The following is a 5749-nucleotide window of genomic DNA, read 5'->3' as shown; positions in this document are numbered from 1 at the left end:
AGAACCGCACATGCAACGGCCCTAACAAAGAAAGTGTGGCCTGTTAGAGGGTTGGAGATTGAAGTTCAGACAGCAGGACGGAAGGTTGAGATTGTCCGGTATCACTTACTATCTGCACTGGCTCAGCTGTGAGAGGACGGTGATAGGACTGGAACCCAATGCCCTAGTCCTCGGTTGAACAATTTGAGAACTCTGAGCAACTGGATTATTAGAGACAAGGATCAGGCTTCCAGAGAAAAGATGGGAGGAAAAGGCCACATGTGAGCACCCAGAGGCCTTGATTGCTCTAGAGGCCGCCCTGAGTCAGCATGGCATAGCACCATAGCTGTGGCCCGGTCCCCAGGGGATGCGGCGTATTCCTGGGTAAGTCACACTTTCAGGGTCTCCAACACCTCCTCTGTAAAATGAGGGATTTAGATATAAACCCTCCTAACTCATGTTCTGAAATCATTTAGCAACAATACTCCGTGTATAGTTCGGTTCATAAGTGGGTCGCGTTATTACTGAGCTAGCCTACATTTGGGAGTGGGAGGAGGGGTTATTCAAACACAGCCACTAGGCTGTTCTCCAGTTCACTTATGTTTTGTTATGGGGGAACAACATACTAGTATATAACACACAATTTACCATTTGGACCACTTTTAAGTGTCCGATTCAGTGGCATTAATTACATTCACAATGTTTTGCAGTCATCACCACTATTTCCAAGCTTTTTTCACTCCAATTCACTGATTTTTTCACAGTAAGGCTAGTTTTTTTTTTTTTTCTAGCTTATTGAGATAAAGTTGACATGTTAAAGGTGTACAAAATAATGATTTCATATATGTGTGTGTGTATATATATTCACTTTTAAACGGGTCTGGACAAGTTGTATCAATATCCTCACAACCCATGAACCAGTCTATCATGTCTCCTGACTTGGGCCTTGAGAGACCAGGAACTGCTCTTAAAGCAAATGATGCTTCTCACTCCGCATATAAAAACAGGCACAACGAGTAAAAATAAACTGTTGAGTAAATTGCTGTGTAGCTAAATCTTCTCCTTCTCCCTCTCCCTCCAGGAAAGTTACCCTTTTCAAGATCATAATGCTTAATACCCAAAATTCACTGAGCCCCATATATGTGCCTCACACTAAGCGAATTGCTTCGCACACGCCATTTGATGGGTGGATACTACTATTCCTATTTTTCAAGTAAAAAATTAGGCTACGGTTGGAACCAGACTTTCAACCCAAATCAGTCTGATCTAAAATTCACCTCACTCCTCTGTACTTAGCTGCTTTCCCAAAGACAGGGAGACCTGAACAGTGGGTTTTGAATAATAAAAGAAACCAAAGGAAGACAAAAATTTAAGTTCCCATTGTTCACCCTACTGCAGATTTGTGGTTGGTTTTTGCCACATTCTCTCTAGCCCACTTTTTAAGGATAGCATGTGGCTCAATTGCTTAATTAAGAAAATCCTTGGAGCCAAAACCGGTTTGGCTCAGTGGATAGAGCGTCGGCCTGCAGACTGAAAGGTCCCAGGTTCGATTCCGGTCAAGGGCATGTACCTGGGTTGCGGGCACATCCCCAGTAGGAGATGTGCAGGAGGCAGCTGATCGATGTTTCTCTCTCATCGATGTTTCTAACTCTCTATCTCTCTCCCTTCCTCTCTGTAAAAAAATCAATAAAATATATTTAAAAAAAAAAAATCCTTGGGGCATTGGGTGCTTAGCAGGCAGGAAGGGTTAATAGCCCAAGGAAGCACTGAGTCCCCTGCACCTCAGGTGGTGACAGGAGGCCAGGAGTAATGAGGCCAGGTGGACGGCCCGCCCTCCAAGAAGCCATTGCTGTGAGCCCTAATGAACAGAAAACAAACCTGAGACAGGGAATTGTCAGGTAAATTAATGTGAGGAGTTCAGGATTTGTTTCCTTTTCCCCTCAACAGGTGTGCTGTGAGAATTCAAAGCATAGGGCAGGAGAATGGGTTAAAAATAGTGTGATAATAGCTAGTTGATGCTTGCATAATTGAAAGAGCATTGTGGGTTATACAAGAGGATGTAGAAAGAAGCTGAGAAGAAATAAGAGCGATGGTAGGAGCAAACACACTAACACCATGGGATCTTTAAAGGCTCAAGATGAAACCACATGCCATATCATAAAATAACAAAGAAATATAGGATTCCAAAGTATGAAGATTTTTAAATAAAAATGTTTGTCAGGTATCATCACCTGGGGCCCTCTATGGCTTACCTCTCCAGCCTCTTCCCTCTGCCACCATGAAGAACAACTCTAAAACACTGTTTGACCTTATTTCCTTTGTTCTCATGTTCTCCCATGCTTTCTCCCAGGCCCTTATTTCCCATCTCTCACACCTCAGACTGGGTAGGGTCTCCCACTTACACCTTGACCAATTCTGTGCTAACCTTATTATCTTTGTAAATATTGTTTAACATCTGCTTTTCTGCTAGAAGATCAGCTGTCTAAGGGCAGGGTCCATGTCTACTTTGTTTATTGCTGTATTGCCAACCCTCACACAGTTATGAATAAATGAATGAATGTTGGTGGCCCTCTAGATTTCAAGCTGCTTTATGACATGTAAAGCAAACAATTGCTTCTCTAGTTTATGCATTGCTCAGGGATCAACCAGAGAAGCAGAACCAGTGGGAGGTTTTTTATCTATCTGATTATTTATTACAAGGAATTGTCTTACACACTTCACTTACAGGAGCTGGCTAAGCAGGGCTGATAGCCACAGGGCAAGCAGTCAGGAAAGGGAGATCACAAGCAGCTGGGACCCCACAAGGATGAATTTGGTGGTAAGGGTATGCTGCAGGAGCCTGGGCTCTCGGTCCTGGAGCTGAATACACATACTTGGCCCAAGAATCAGTAAAATAGAAGGAAGATCCTGTTGGAGAGGAAAACAATTATAGGAGCAACTGCTGCTTCACACCAACAAGGCAAATCAGCAGATTAACAACACGAGTGAAGGGTCTAAGCCCTCTTTTTAAGAGCTTTGCACTGATTAAGTCTCCTAGAATGATCTCCCTTTTGATTATTTTAAAGTCAGCTGATTAGGGACTTTAATTACATCTGCAAAATCCCTTAACAGAAGCACCTAGGATAGTGCTTGGCTAAACAATTGGAAGAAAGGGTGTTTGTGTGTGGGTGCTACAAAATGCCTGCTGCCTTCCTTCCATCCTCCAATTTTTGCAGGAGAATCACTCTTGTAGCCTACCATGGCCACTTTCTAGTAACACACTAGAAAGGGAATACATGGGTGTGTAGTTCAGCCTAACCAAGTGGACACATCACAAAGCCATCACAGGTCACATCATAAAACAACTATCTCCTAAACCTCCAGTTTGACCCTGAATGAAATAAATTAGTAAAAGAAATTAGTTGTATTCAGAACGGGGAGGGGCCACTTACTAGAAGTGGTGGGGTCAGCTGCATAGGCAGGTCACTGCATGGGCAAAGAAAAGGGGTATATATGATAGGAGCACAGAGCTGACAATCTCGGAGAGGCATGTTCCCAGGAAATAGAGGAGGTAGAAGATGGTGAATGATAAGCATATGTTCCAATCAAAAGCTGGGGGAACCCATTCCAGGCTTCCCAGCTGGACTATAGGTGTTTGTTGATGGATGTTTATTGAATGAATCAGTCAGTTGACAAATGAATGGATGCCTCCCTCTAACTCAGCTATTAGGAAGAGCTTAGGCCTCTTCCCTTTTGCTGCCATCATAGAAGCGCCAGCGACCAAATGAAGTTCAGTCCCTTTGTGACTTCTGACTAGAGCAAGACCCATAAAAGACCTTTCAATGTACCTTCCCACATTCACAGCAATCTTATGTCTCCTCCTCTTTCCAAAGAGCTGAGACAGAAGCTCGGTGTTCGATCCATGCCCGTCCTACAGGATGATGAAGGTCAGGTTGTGCGAGGACACTACAGAGGACAGCACAGTGGTCGGGTTTACAGAAGGAAATATGGCATCTACACTGAACGGGTGTAGCGGGAGAAAGCCAAAGGTACAACTGCTCATGTGGGCTTGCCCCAGCAAGGTGCTATCACTAGACTAACTGGACAATGACCCCAAAAAGATCCTTGAACATAAAGCCAAATGTCTCCAAGTAGGAAAGGAAAAGGGCGAATACAAGGAAAAAACAACTGACAAGATGCAGGAATAAAGTAATCTTATATACAATTTTTATTAAAAACTTAATATTGCCCTGACCGGTTTGGCTCAGTGGATAGAGCGTCGGCCTGTGGACTGAAGGGTCCCAGGTTCGATTCCGGTCAAGGGCATGTACCTTGGTTGTGGGCACATCCCCAGTAGGGGGTGTACAGGAGGCAGCTGATTGATATTTCTAACTCTCTATCCCTTTCCTTCTCCCTTCCTCTCTGTAAAAAAATCAATAAAATATATTTAAAAAAACTTAATATTAAAAAAATAAAGAATATGGACAATAGGGTGGTGAAGAACTGGGCGAGGGGAGTAGAGGTTGGGCTGAGGGAGGTAAAGAGGGGATGGGAAACATCGGTAACCCTGACAACAATAAAAATAAAATAAATGGAAAAAAAGAAAGACTTAGGGACCTATGCTAAATTCTGGGGGGTATCATGGTAAATAAGATACATCCTCATCATCTGGAAAACCCCTAAGGATGGAAGAGATGGAAAATATACAAGGGTCAAATAGCTCAGGCTACAAGCCAAGGGCTCTCTTACGAAAGATTCATTGACTGGCAGAACAAACTGGTTGACAGCAGTCCCTTAGTGAGTACTAGATACTTCCTTGTTGCCACACACAGGACACAATAGGCTTTGTGCAGCTTCCAGCACAAAATTAAGAGCCAGAGTTGAATGTATATTTGACAGCAACAATTTGGTGATTACAGAACTCTAAATATGGTATATCGTTTTTATATCAAAAAATTATCATTATTTTAGTTTTTAATTATAGTTGGCATACATTATTATATTAATTTCAGGTGTACACCGCAGTGATTAGACATAGCATAACTTACAAAGTGATTATGCCAATAAATCTCGTACCCATCTCACACCATCCATAGTTATTAGACTACTATTGACTATATTCCCTATGCTGTACTTTACATCTAAATATGGCATATCTTGAATAATCAATGATGGAATCATGTGTCTTTATGCTTAGCCTATATCAAATGCCTCCGAAAAAGGTTAAAATATAAAAACAAACCTCAGAATTTGCTCACAGGCGTAGAGTGATTGAGTTATGCTGTGGGCTATGGTAAATTCACTGCAGTGCTAAAAATAGACGAAGGGCAGTTCAGTAACCCTGGGGAATTTTATCTGCCTCATTCATGCATCCAGAGATGCGGCTTTCATAAAGCCAAAATAAGCACAAGCTCAACCCAAAGGGCACTGAGGGAGACGGATACAAGGTCAAATAGAAGCCAACAAAACCAGCGAGTGGTCAACAGCCAAGATCAAGACTAGTCCCTGTGCAAAGATCTAAGCAAGAATTGGGCCCATGAAGATGCTACATTATGTTGAACTTTCTGATAGCTTCTAAGAGGCAAATTTAGAAACCACTTTCCCCAGAAAGCCGTTGCCTCCAGCTGTTCTCTCTGCACATTCGGGCATAGACGCTCAGCACAGTCTCTCAGGATTACACTGCACGCTGGCAGAGCACACTCATTCCTCCTGGAGGTGCTGGCTCCTGCTTGACCTCCAGGCAGAAGACCAGAAAGCCAATTAAGAACCATTTTTTAAATATAATTCAGGC

The 5749-nt window shown here is 42.9% G+C and overlaps 1 pseudogene; it reads left to right on the top strand.

Moving 5' to 3' along the window:
* Positions 1 to 3707: 3707 nt before the first annotated feature.
* Positions 3708 to 4166, top strand: LOC139005385 (large ribosomal subunit protein uL24 pseudogene; annotated as a pseudogene).
* Positions 4167 to 5749: the final 1583 nt, after the last annotated feature.

This window comes from Myotis yumanensis, unplaced genomic scaffold, assembly GCF_028538775.1.
Source record: "Myotis yumanensis isolate MYYU_CA2020_CCGP unplaced genomic scaffold, mMyoYum1.0.hap1 SCAF_3, whole genome shotgun sequence".
Classification (NCBI taxonomy): Eukaryota; Metazoa; Chordata; class Mammalia; order Chiroptera; family Vespertilionidae; genus Myotis; species Myotis yumanensis.
Note: the sequence above shows the minus strand (reverse complement) of the source record. Positions and strands in the feature narration are given on the sequence as shown.